Source organism: Notechis scutatus, chromosome 1, assembly GCF_049901735.1.
Source record: "Notechis scutatus isolate UNSWTSFEM ecotype Mainland chromosome 1, rNotScu1.2, whole genome shotgun sequence".
NCBI lineage: Eukaryota > Metazoa > Chordata > Lepidosauria > Squamata > Elapidae > Notechis > Notechis scutatus.
The window spans coordinates 45,753,871-45,766,877 of NC_142009.1; the positions used below are offsets into that span (position 1 = coordinate 45,753,871).

General features: G+C 40.0%; 1 long non-coding RNA gene across 1 annotated transcript in view; it reads left to right on the top strand.

Moving 5' to 3' along the window:
- The window catches only part of LOC148132770 (uncharacterized), a 35,252-nt gene extending 22,893 nt beyond the window's left edge, over positions 1 to 12,359 (top strand). Inside the window, exon 3 of the long non-coding RNA XR_015746906.1 lies at positions 12,317 to 12,359. This is a non-coding gene — a long non-coding RNA (uncharacterized LOC148132770). The remainder of the gene's footprint in view (positions 1 to 12,316) is intronic.
- Positions 12,360 to 13,007: the final 648 nt, after the last annotated feature.

The following is a 13,007-nucleotide window of genomic DNA, read 5'->3' on the forward strand; positions in this document are numbered from 1 at the left end:
AGTGTCACTGGGTGTGTAATGAATGTGTTTTTATTTAATATCAATAACATACGCACATACAACTTGGAAGGATTTCAGTTTAAAAGCCTCCCTAGCTAATCATTTGATACTATTAATTGCTGTGGTTTTCTATTCTGTTTCATGAACCATGCTTCGTACCAACCTGACAATGCTTGAAGTATGTTTAGATCTGATTGATCCCAGAGCCATCAATTTTCTCTCTGATTATCTTTATTCCATCTCCCAATTCCTCAGCCCTCACTCCTTTTGACATTTTTCTCTGTTTCCCTCCTAGAGTTCCTCTCTTTGCAAGTATCATCTGCAGGACTCACATATCGTCTATTTCAATATAGCATGAATGACAAATGCATGTGTACTGCCTGCCTCAAATGTGCAATGCTTCAGGATATATCCATGAGATTGGTGTGCTTTTCAGTTACCTTTGTTTTAACTTTGTGGTACCATTTAATCAAAGAGGATAAAATATTAATCCATTACTTTAAAAAAAAATCACATTTACCTCTTTCCTTCTCCCAAGGAACATAACCCAAGGACTAGTTCTTCCCTGAGTATATACATGTTTTTAAAAAATAATAACCACCAACTACAATAATATGACTGAAGTTCTGCCTGATTTTATGTGCGGATGTGACACACATAGAAAACAGGTAGAGCTTTGACTGCACCAACTCAACTATCATTTTGACCTTTTTGTCTGTACCCTGCAGATATGCCTGAGCTCCTCTTTTGTTCTTAGGCCTCAGTCAAATTAGGACTGTTTCAGTTTATTTTAATTATTTCAGTTGCTACTTGTGCCTCGATGGCTCACGGCAGAACCGCGGCACAAAATGTACATGTTGGAAATCAGACTAGAAAGGGTGCGTCTATAAAGCAGAGCAGAAACCTTAAATCTGGCATTGTTTTGACTAGGGTTGCCCCAAATTTGTAGACCTAGATTCAGAACTTGAAAGAAGCTGTGTCTTGTCTGACTGACGAAATTTTCAGAAGTGAAAGCAGCAACATTCAACAGAGTGAGAAACTTTGCACTGACCGTAACTTTCCAAAAAAAGGCAAGGAAAGTTTCCCTTTAAATCTCTTCCAACACTTTAATTCTAGTTCTTCAATAGGCTTTGAAAGTAGCAAGAAAGTTTTTTTTAAAAGACAGCTCAAGTATTGCTTGTGAATACTATCATGGAATAATATTACACTTTATCTGGTCCCAGAGATTAGATATAAAGTTTCAAAAACCTTCTCTAAGAGAGAAACTTTTCCATCCTTGAGGCAACACCTTACCTGTATGGATGTTACAACCTGAGCAGCTGCCTTTTCTTGCCAAACCACCTGTGAATTGACTCCCAGGAGGCAAAGATGAAGATAAGACCGTAGATTTACAAGCGGAAACTTCATCCGTCATCATCCCACTCAGTTCTCTCATACCTCTCTTTAGAAGTGCAGTGGGAAGACTAAGATGGTGTATGGATTTGTGTGCAACACAGATATTCCATTTTTCACCCACTTGTCCAGGCCATTAATACTCTTTTCCAGATACTGATAGGAAAACAGACCTTGTGGCTATAATCAATCTAAACAATAAGAACAACCATTAAGCAGAGTCAGGTAGATCTTTCATGAGCAGATGTACCGTGAAACCACGCCCCCACCCCCAGGTCCTCAGAAAAAACTCTCTATGGAACTGATCCCTGGTGCCCAAAAATTTGGGGGCCGCTGAGCTAGATGGCACTGTCTGACTGCTTGATTTGCAGGGATTATGCAGTTATTCATACAAAAATGGCTAGGTCTATTGTACAACACTGTTTTGTTAAGCTTTCTTTAGTATTTTCTAGACTTTATTTATACACCCCTGTTTACAAGGACAGTCTTCTGTACTTAAGGGGCCTTGTTTATGCCCAATGTATTCTAGCATTTTTTTAAAACTGTGGTTTGTTGAGCAAACCAGTATGGCCTGGTACATACCAGAACACTAAGCCATAAATGGGTAAGTTTACATTATTACATTAAACCCAAACTAGACAATGTTATAAGGTTTTTTTTTCTTTTTATGACCCTGTAATTCCTTAATTTGGGGAAGTGTCAGAGCGACTGAATGGAGTGAGTGTTTACTGGCCAGGTGCCCCTCCTGATGCCTACACAGAGTTCACAGCAGATATTTTCTCTTTGCTCCCTGAGGGAGAAACATCTGCCACTACTTAGGATTGAACTCTAAAGTATGCTGCAAATACTATTCTCCCAAGATTCAATTGACCCTGAATGCTATCTTTTAGAAAAGCTTTAAAATATTGGTTTTTAAAACAGGTAAGAAGCCAGGATAATTAGTGATCTTACTCGATTGATGATGGTGTTGGATACATTATTCCTGTCCACCAAATAGAATAGAGGAGGGATCACCTGGTGTCCTACTTTCTAGCCTTATTTTTCTGCTGTTATGTATATAAAAGTGTTAAGGCTGGAATAATCAAGTACATTTCTTTTTTGACTGTCCATGCTAATTATCTGCAATATTTTGTGCCCTTTGATAGATATAGAAATATCTAGATGTAGATTGTTGCTATTAAGTTCTCCACCCTTTTTATCTCTTGCCTATTGTTGGTCTCTCTCTCCTTGCTTTTGCTGCCTTTTGTCTTGTTTTACTAGGTAACTAAAGTGATGCTTGCTGATTTTTAATAAATGAACATCAAGCTCTAGTTTTGTTAGCCAAACTGAACAGTCGTGTATTTGCCCTGAGCTGGACAGAGGAATTGACTGCCAGTGTGCTGGATGTAAACTAAACTAGATATTGCTCACAGTAATTTTCCAGTAGAAGGGTAGTAGATGGGAATTTCCTTGTATATTTTCCCAATATTTCTGGATTTGGTTGTGTATTTTTATGATGGTTTAATTTGAATATTTGAGTCCTTTGATTTGATGGTGGTATCATCACATCATCTGTAAACCCAGCCAGAGAACCTGACTGACCTCTCCATTTGGTACAAATATAGGTTTACACAAGTCTTTTACAGTTTGCTCTTCTAATGCCATAAATCAATGTTTCATGCTGGCTGGGGAATTCTGGGAGTTGAAATCCACATATCTTAGAGATACAAACATTGAAAAACATTACCACAAATGATGGATAACTATTCTGAGATGTTCTACAGAGCCTTCCACACAAGAAGCCATTAACAAAAACCTCCCCTACATAAGTGACAGGATTTCCAGGTCATACTGTGCATTCCCTGCCAAACAGGTTTCTCTTTTGTAATAATGAAAAGCTGCATTCGGAAATACCACATGGAGGAGAGAATTCCTAAAGAACCATCTATCCAAGAAATACCTAATGATCCCAAATGTCTATGGAATTACACTGTGGATTTTGCTACAAAGTTGGTCTGTTGTCTAAACTCAATGTCAAAGTGGGCCTTTAATATCTCAAGGAGATTATTGTTTATTAAGATGATATTTTGTATTGTACTGAAGTGAGTCTGATAGAGGTTTGAGGAGCAGAAAATGGCCATTTGGGGATATTTGATTTTTTTTCACCACAGATTATTAATCCCTATACCATTGGAGGAAGGGACATCTTTTAGGCAAAGTTTTTCAATTTACTGGACCATTGAATTTATTCACTCACTCATTCATTCATTCATTCATTCACTCACTTACTCATTCATTCTATTATATTTTTATGCTGCTGATCTTCATTTTTTAAATTAGTACTGAGTACCTTTTCCTGTCCTGGCAAGAATATGTTTAACAATTTTCTGGGAAATTTCCTGCCACAATTTACTTAAGGGAAAAAAGTAAATTATATTTGTATTTGTCTTTCTAAATTGAAATTATTTGGTATGTCTGCATGTTATACAATTTCATCTGAAGGCTGGTTCCTGATTATTGCTAATTTTCAGTGATTTGTAAACCTGGAAAAAAAATTACAAGGCATTGGAAGAGAATGTGTCTTTCCTTTTTAATGGCATTAATGACCTGCTGATGCTTCAATTCTGATGGGTAAGACTTTTTCTCCTGATCAGATTCTTTTTAGAAAAAAAGGCTGGTATTGATTTTTTTCATTTGCTAATGAACAATGGTGCCTTTGTGACCAGACACCTGAGCACTGGTTTAGAGCCCCACGTACCAGCCCCCACAAGTCAATGATATACATGTTAAAAAACAAAAACCACAGAGGTCCTGTCCCTTTATTCTTTATTTATTAGAGAAACAAAGATGCTAGCCTTTATATGAAGACTATATCCTAAATCAGTGGTTTCCAAACTTTTGCAGTCCACCGCCCCCTTGGTGGTACAAATTCATCCTCGGTGCCACCCACCCAGGGGTTGGATTCAAATTTCTGTGGGCATGGCCTAATTTGAGGGTGTGGCTTGCTGGTCACGTGACAGAGTAGACATGGCTTGCTGGTCATGTGACTGGGTAGCCGTGGCTTGCTGGTCACATGACTGGCTGGCATGGCTTGCTGGCTGGGCATGGCTTGGTGGTCACATGACTGGGTAGGTGAGGTTTGGTGGGCATGTGACTGGGTGGGCATGGCCAGGTAACTGGCAAACCAAATACAAGTGGTCCTCACTTAGTGGCCAGTTGTTTAGCAAGTGTTCTAATTTATGACTGGCCTCCCCAGAGCTACTTGACCTGTTTTTGGAGTTTTGACTGCCATGCACACACATACACACACACTCCCTTCTAACCCTGCTGGAGCAGGTCATTGGACAAGAATCGGCAAAGCATCTCTGATTAGATTCCAGTAGTGAATAGAATCTAATCAGAGATGCTTTGCCGATTCTTGTTGATTTGTTTTATTTGTATTTTTTTATTTTATGTTGCTGAATTGCATTGACATGTGTGTCCCTTCTTGTGCAGAGCCCAGAAGCTTTTGTGATTCTTTGCAACAAAAATTAGTGACCTCTGGCTTTACTCTACTTTTCAAACATGCCGCCACTGCCGTGTTCTAGGTGCCGGCCCTGCAGGTCCACCCCATTGAACCCGTTGCACCAGAGGGACCTGCCCAAGCAAGCCCGAGTGGAGCAGTGCACCAAGTCAATGGGGTGAGCCTGAGAGAGGGAAAGAGAGAGAGAAAAGAAAGAGAGAGAGAAAGAGAAAAAGAAGAAAAGAAATAGAAAAGGGAAAGAAAAATGGACAAAGAAAGAGGGGAGAATGGAAGGAAGGGACCGAAAGAAAAAAAATAAAGGAGGGAGGGAAGAGAAATATAATGAGATATCTATTGTACTCCAATCACCTGCTCCAGTAGGGTTAGAAGGTAGTGTGTGTGTGTGTGTGTGTGTGTGTGTGTGTTCTCTTTGTAATTTACCAATACATTTTGGTTTTGCATTCTTCAGAATTGGCACTGTAATACATTGGGGAAAAGTAATTTTTTAGGGTGGACGTCTGGTCCAATGGATCCTGATTAAAGCCTCAACAAAATGTGAGAGGTTCCTCATAGTCTTGACCATGTTTCATCCACAAAATCTTTAATAGAACCCAAAGATGTTTCAATGTACTGGCAAAGATGCTGGCAAAGATGTTTCAATGTGGAAAGGGCCTCAGGTCTAAACTAGGCCTCATTTCAATCTGATGTATCAGCTCTCTCTCTCTCTCTCTCTCTCTCTCTCTCTCTCCTCCCTCCCTCCCCCTCTCTTTCCCTCCCTCCCTCCCCCCTCTTTCTTTGTCTGTCCTCTCTCTCTCTCTCTCTCTCTCTCTCTCTCTCTCTCTCTCTCTCTCTCTCTCTCTCTCTCTCTCTCTCTCTCAGGCTCACCCCATTGACTTGGTGCACCGCTCTGCTTGGACTTGCTTGGGCAGGTCCCTCTGGTGCAGTGGGTTCAATGGGGTGGACCTGCGGAATTGGCACCTAGAACGCAGCAGTGGCGGTGCGTTTGAAAAGTAGACCAAAGCCAGTCGGGCTTTGCTCTACTTTCCCAACGTGCCTGCGGGGCCGGCGCCTCCTTTCTCTCACACTTCTCCTCCCCTTTCCTTCCCTTTCTCATTTCCTCACTTGCTTTATTTTTTTCTATTTTACACCATGATAAAATAATAATAAAGAAATAATGAAGAAAAACTATTCGAAAAAGGACCCTTGTTTTAGCAGTGCTTCCTATTCCACAACCGAGATACGCAAATTTCTGAGGGAAAAAAAGTTCATCACAACTCCACTTCTATGTCCGCATTTTTATATTGGCAATTTCCCCCCAAAATGTTACTTTGTATATTTTTGTTGCGCTTTGAAATGATGGGAAGATGTTGAAATTGTCCAAGGAAAGGAGCAGAAAATGGAGGAGAAATGGCCAAACTTTGTTCCGGGATCTCCATCAGGGGCTGTTTTGTAAGGAAAAGTGGGATCCTGACCCACAGAAAGAAAGGGAGAGATGCCTTCTCATTGGGGGCTGAGTGGGGGATTGGAAGGGGCTCTTTGAGCAAGAGAGACGTGGGTTTCAAGGACGGAAAACACCATTTTCTCTTGTAAAGCTGAGAGATCCCTATGGAAATCCCCCTCGTGAAGGGAAGTGGGGTGGGGAGAGGATCTGGCTGGATTAGGAGGGATCCCTGCAGATCCTCTCTGCCTCTTCCCTAATGGACTGTCAGCCGAGGGTTTTCCTGGCTTCCCTTCGGATTGGGGTGAGTGTGGGACCCCCAAGTCCTGGCTGGCTGTGGGGCTGTGCCTCCCCCCTTGTCCTCTGGCGCAGCTGCTGGGGGCTCCCTCCTTCCAGAAGGACCCCTTGAGCTCTGGCTCCATTTTGCCCATCTGAAGTCTCGGCAGCTCCAATCTGGATGCCCTCTGGGCACTGTGGTAACTCAAAGGTCATCTAGTCCACCCCTCCAGGCGCACAGAGAAAGGGAGATTAGATGAGAATCATGGAGGGGGGGTGCGCAAAAGGAAGTCCGCCTTCCCCTCCGGAGCTTGGCATGAAAGACCCCCCTAGAATGCAGTCCCCCAAGACTGAAAAGATCCCCCCTGCCACTTTCTTTGCTTCTCTCTCTGCTCAGAACTCTCTCCTCCATCGGGTGAAGTCAAGGGAGACTCTTCCCGGAGACTGATGACACTGCAGCAGGGAGAATTCCCATTGGTGCTTCAGCTTGTTCTGGCCCCTCCCAGCTCAAAACTCTGAGAAAAACATTTCCTCCCCATCGACACACATTCTTCCTTTGACACACACACACAAACACACACACACACACACACACACACACACACACACACACACACACACACGTTGATTTCATGGGTAGATTCTGCTGTGAGAAGAGCTGTTTCACTGGACAACAAGGGTGGTGGGGAGAGGTAGCCATCTGCGTGCCACCTGTTTCTCCCCCGGAAGCTGCCGGACAGAGTTCCAGTGCCCCCTGCTGCCTCTTAGTACCCCCTGCTGGCCCCCTTGCCTCTTAGTGCCCCCCTAAGGCATCCCACTGCCCCAGGGTAGGATGCGGTACGGCCCACTTTGGGAACCACTGTGCTAAATGAAGACTAAGTGAAGGTTATATAAAGACTAAACTCTATAGCAGAGGTCTCCAAACTTGGCAACTTTAAGACTTGTGGACTTCAACTCCCAGAATTCTCCAGCCAGCTGGCTGGAGAATTCTGGGAGTTGAAGTCCACAAGTCTTAAAGTTGCCAAGTTTGGGGACCCCTTCTCTATAGGAAGACGATACTTCAGTATCATAGAACTGCAGCCACAGTACTGGAGCATATGACCATTGAATTGCTGTTATAGTATTTTATTATTTTACTAGACTTAAATGCACTCTAACCCTGTTTGACTCTAAACAGGTACAAACTTGCACACAGCTATAAGATTAAAACCAAACATAGCAACAAAATCAAAACTGATTCCACTCCATTTCACTGAGTGGAAAAATAAAGTCTCCTTCAAACTGTTGGTAATTCTACTTCATTTACACCCACATTCCCCTGCACCTCTGTGCCACTGGCAGTGGTATAAGCAAAGTAGGAGCCTGTGATGGAAGAACTCCTTTTTTAAATAATGCAAACTGAAATGGGGCATCCACAGAAGGGACCTCAAACAATGTCATATGCGCATAGAAAGGAACCAAGTCACAGGTTGCAACCACTGTCTTCCATTTTATGACCCACCTTATGAATGCTGCTGAACTGAAAGAAACACCCAGAATGTAAACAGTTATCCATGAAATTACTCATAAAACTATATCTTATTGCAATCAAGTATCCATTTTCTATTAATAAAATTGGGAAACTGTCTTTCTGTTGTCCCAAAGGTGCTTTTTCAAGAGGCAACTGAAGCTGTCAGTAGAGAAGAAATGAGTACTACAAGACAGCACCTTAGGTGACAGAATCAATCTCAGCCCAGACCACATATGCGCCACATATCTGCCTGATCACTACCTATTTTAAATACAATGAAGGTTTCTACAGACAAAAATACAGTTGTGCCATGGGCTCACTTGTGTCCCACCATTGTGGCCAATCTCTATATGGAAGAAGTAGAAACCAAAGCCCTAAGCTCTTTCACAGGAATTCCACCCACTCACTGGTATAGGTATGTGGATGATACTTGGGTCAAGAGCAAAATACAGAAATTGGAAGCATTCACCAAACATATAAACAAGAAACTCCAGTTGCTTCTTGAAAAAGCACCTTTGGGATAACTATGACCTGGATCAGTGGCCCCCAACCTTTTTTGTACCACGGACCGGTACAAAATGTACAAAATGATCCACGGACCGGTACCGGCATCAGCACGCATGACCAAGGCAAGGCGAGCCGAGCGACCGGCCAGCCAGCCGTCCCCCGCTTCTCCCCGCCACCTTCAACTCCTCCTTTGTACCTTCTCACGGTCGATGGGCTTTTCGGGCTCTTTCTTAATCTCCTCCTGAGTAACGTGAGACTCCACCACCATCGGGATGGCTCTTCATTCAAGCTGCCCCCCCCCCTTCGACGAAACTAAGGTGCGAGGATTCCTTCAGCACCCAAACGCCGCTTTCCAACCGATGACCGACAAGCTCACCCGGAAGCACTTTCTCAAGCGCCAAGCAAAATAGGCAGCCCGGTACAAAATGATCCACAGACCGGTACCGGTCCGGGGCCCAGTGGTTGGGGACCCCTGACCTGGCTGACTGAGAATTTCCATAGACAAGTCTTTCTGTTTTGTTAATTGTACCCAAATCTGAGGATTCTTTCAATCTTAGTAAACAAGTGTTTTAAGAGATATATGTTTTCCCACTTCCCTCTTTCGCCATTCTTTGAAGAGAGCAAAAATAATTAAAATCAAAGAGAAGAGAAAAAAGGACATCAAAGTGAATCTAGTTTATAAACTATTCATTACATTTCTCCATGCTTTTCTACAACCTTGCAAGCCACTTTGTAGATTACCTTTTGTTCTCTAGACTTGTCATTTTTCTCTTTTTAAAGCTCTCATCAACTTTGTCCAACTATGACATTTTCAGTTATCTCTTTTTTTTAGACCCAAACATTCTTTCTTCATACATTTGTTTGGTGATTTGATCCTCATTCATTCTCTTTGTGTGACCAACCAACTCAAAGTATTTCTTTCTTACTGATCACTCAGCTAAATTTATTCCTCATTCTTGATCCTTCTTGTTCTATTACACTTGAGTATACCACCTGAGTAGCCCATTCTCAGTTCATTCAACTTTTAAGGACCTCCTGGCAGTCCTAAGGCTTAGTTTTGTAAATTAACAATGGCAGAAGCCCTTAAATACACATATTCACTTCTTTTGACAAATATTCATTCCTTGTGACATAAGGCATACTGTTCACTACCTTTCTGCCAACCCTTTAACATTTTAAAATTTCTCTATACATTCTTTATTCATTTCCCCCTTTTTAGTAAACAGTTTACTGGGTGCCAAAAATCCTGCTTGCTCTAATTTCTCATCCTATATGTACAAATTATAGTAGTTCCTTCTGTTTTCCCTTTTGAGCACAAAGAACCATGATCTTTAATAGATTAAGTTTCCAATTCATCCTTCATGTTGAATTACATCTAAACTTATTCTGAAAATCAGCTAAAAATAAAGTCAAAATGATTTCAAAGCCTAAGTCCACCTGGAATGATTTCTATCTGGACTATATTCTGTTTTCTGTTCTGAAATTCTTGATGAGAAATAAGTTGCTTTGAATTTCTACTAATGCCTATGGAGTTTTTGCTATGAACAGTAATATCTGAATGGCTTGATTCCTCTAACTGTGTGCAGTATTGCTGTATGCCAGCTTGAGACATAATACTACTAGCATTCCATGATCCTGACATTGTGTGTATGGGGGTCTTATTGCAGAAAATACATTACTTAAAAGCAAGAGCTAAATAATCATTTGTGCCCTGGGGAGGGTGGTGATGAGTGGGTTAATTTTTTATTGCTCTCAAGGTATACCTATCAAGAAATGTTTTGATTGGTAAATTTATAAAAATACATAAACTGGCAGGATGAAAAGATTTCTGCACAAATATGAATAGGCATGGAGTGTGGGATTCTATCTTAATGTTTCAATTGTCCACAAGAGTTGAGATTTCAACTACCCAGGCTTATGCTGGTTATCAAAATCCCTTGTTCCTGCTTCTTTGTAAACATTTCTGGAGCATATTTGACACTGTATGAAGAAAATGCCTGAAAAATAAACTTCTTGTTGATTGAACTCTTTTGGATTTCTAATTCCATTCAAAGATAATGTTGATTTGCTCAGTCTCTATGTTGATAGAATTTGAAGTTCAGCATCATAGAATCTAAAAATGTAAAGTCCCCAAATTCCTGAGCTACTGTTTCAGAATTTCAATGTTTAATGCAATAGAAGGCAAAAAGAATAAAGGTAAACAACATGACATAATCACACTAATTGTTTTTAATTAAGTGTAATTTCATTTAAGTCTAAATCCAATTTAAAGATTGTCATGACTGTATCAACTCTTTGATATGTGCTTTGATATGCGATGCACCTCTCTTGAAGACAACAGCTATCCTTTGCTTAAATATGTTATGGATTATGTAATATATTCTTAATTTTCCATTTCTCCCACAAAGTCATTAATGATTGTATTCATGGTTCTCTCCTATATCCCCTTCAGATGTTGACTGATTCAGTCAATTCCCATTGTGCTGACAAGAATTGATTCTGGGATCTTATTGCATGGAAATTAGAATGCAGAACCAGATGATAACTCCTGCAAAGCCTGCCCATTCATAATCATGATCTTTTTTAAAAAAAATAGTCTTCTAAAATAAACAGAAAAGAGAAATTGTACTACTGAACAGGAGTGATAAAAGGCAAATTTAATAACCTTTGAACTATATATAAAACGATTAAAGGCATAGCAAAACAGAGATATCCATCAGTAATAATTATGCTAAATAACCTACAGTCACTTGTACAGATTGGCTTTGGTGTGGCAGTCATAGCTGAATAAGCATAGTTTGCCTAATATAGAAAAAAAGTTAATTTAATAATGGACATTTCCTTCAGCAATACTCTAAGGGCCCTATGCAAGGTGTGGATTGTTTATGATGAATTATAATAAATTATAAATTTGTAAGCTAACCAATGGTAAAGTGAACCCCACAGTGTTTATTAAACCTGTTCTAAATTTGATCTTAGGATCACAATTAGCATCAGTAATAGAAAGTTGGAGGAGTCATGAAGGCTGTCTTTCTAGCTCCATCCTTGAGTCTCTAGGAATCTGCAGCATATACTGTAAATGTAATACATTTCTATTATTATGTAAGAAATGTAAAGATTGAGGGTCCAAACAGATGGCAGCCTGGCCATTCTTTGACTACCCATGAGTGAGGGTTCACCATCTCAGTAGGCAACAGCTCACTTTGAACTGCTATTACAATTATAGTAATGTTCAAGTTTATCTAAAACTTTTCTTTCTGTCCAAAGGACCAGGGCATGTGAGAAGAAGGCTTTCTTTCTTCAGTGTGATAGTCCTTCAAGTACATCACATTGCCCTATCAACTTGAGAGAACCTTAGATCTTTTTACCTAGAATGTTTTCAGAATTTCTGCTAACTCTGTTGGGTTGTTTTTTTTGAACTCTTTCCAATTTGCCTGTATCTTTCTTAAAGTATACTACCCAAAAGTTGCTAGAGAAAATCTAAACAATGCATAATGAGGAGGACTATTACTTCGAATAGTCTGAAAACTATCACTTTATGAATACAACCAAAACATATGTTAGTTTTGGCTCCCTAATAATGTGGTTTGTAATTGTTTGTATCTTTAGTAATTGACTGTATTGTATAATCACTTACATTCTGTTTGACCTTCGTCATAATATATATTCTTTTATTCTCTCTTTATCTCTCTATCCCCATCTTTTTTCATAGGAATGACTCACCAGAAAAAAGTTTATGTAAGCAAATGAATAGAACAACTAGTCACAAATATGTGTGTAACAAGGTAAGACTAGGGTGCAATTATTGAAACTTCATTAGCCAAACATTAGCTCAGTGACTACATCGCAGAAGAATATAAACAAGCATATAAGGGAGTCAGTGATGCATATTTTTAATGTATGTACAATGTATTTAATGTATAAGATTTAATATATAAATCTCCTTCTTAGTATATGCTAGGAAATAATCAGTTGTTTCAATTAAATGTTTGCTTGATTATGGGTAAACCCAGGTTGTTATGCAGCATATGAAATACCATGGAGTCTGGTCTCTTCATGATAAAAAAACATTGTCCTCTCATTCATTTAGACAAAAAATGTTTATTGAGGAAAAATCTAACTGTATCTTACTTTTACCATACTTATGCCAAGAATTAATAAGGTGAGTTAATGACTGGAAGACAGATTTCTGTTCCAATCCTAACTCCTCTCACACTCAGTTGTTTTCTGTTTTTAAGAGGATGGAAGAAACCAGCTAGCTCCTTTTTTATGTTTATAAATAGCAAACTCCATCCTCATTGACTGAAGGCTTCTCAGCTTGGAATCTGGAAGTGGTTTTGCTAAGTAACAACAAATAAAAAGGCATGGAGAAATAAAAAAAGCCACTGAACTGTTGAAAAAGT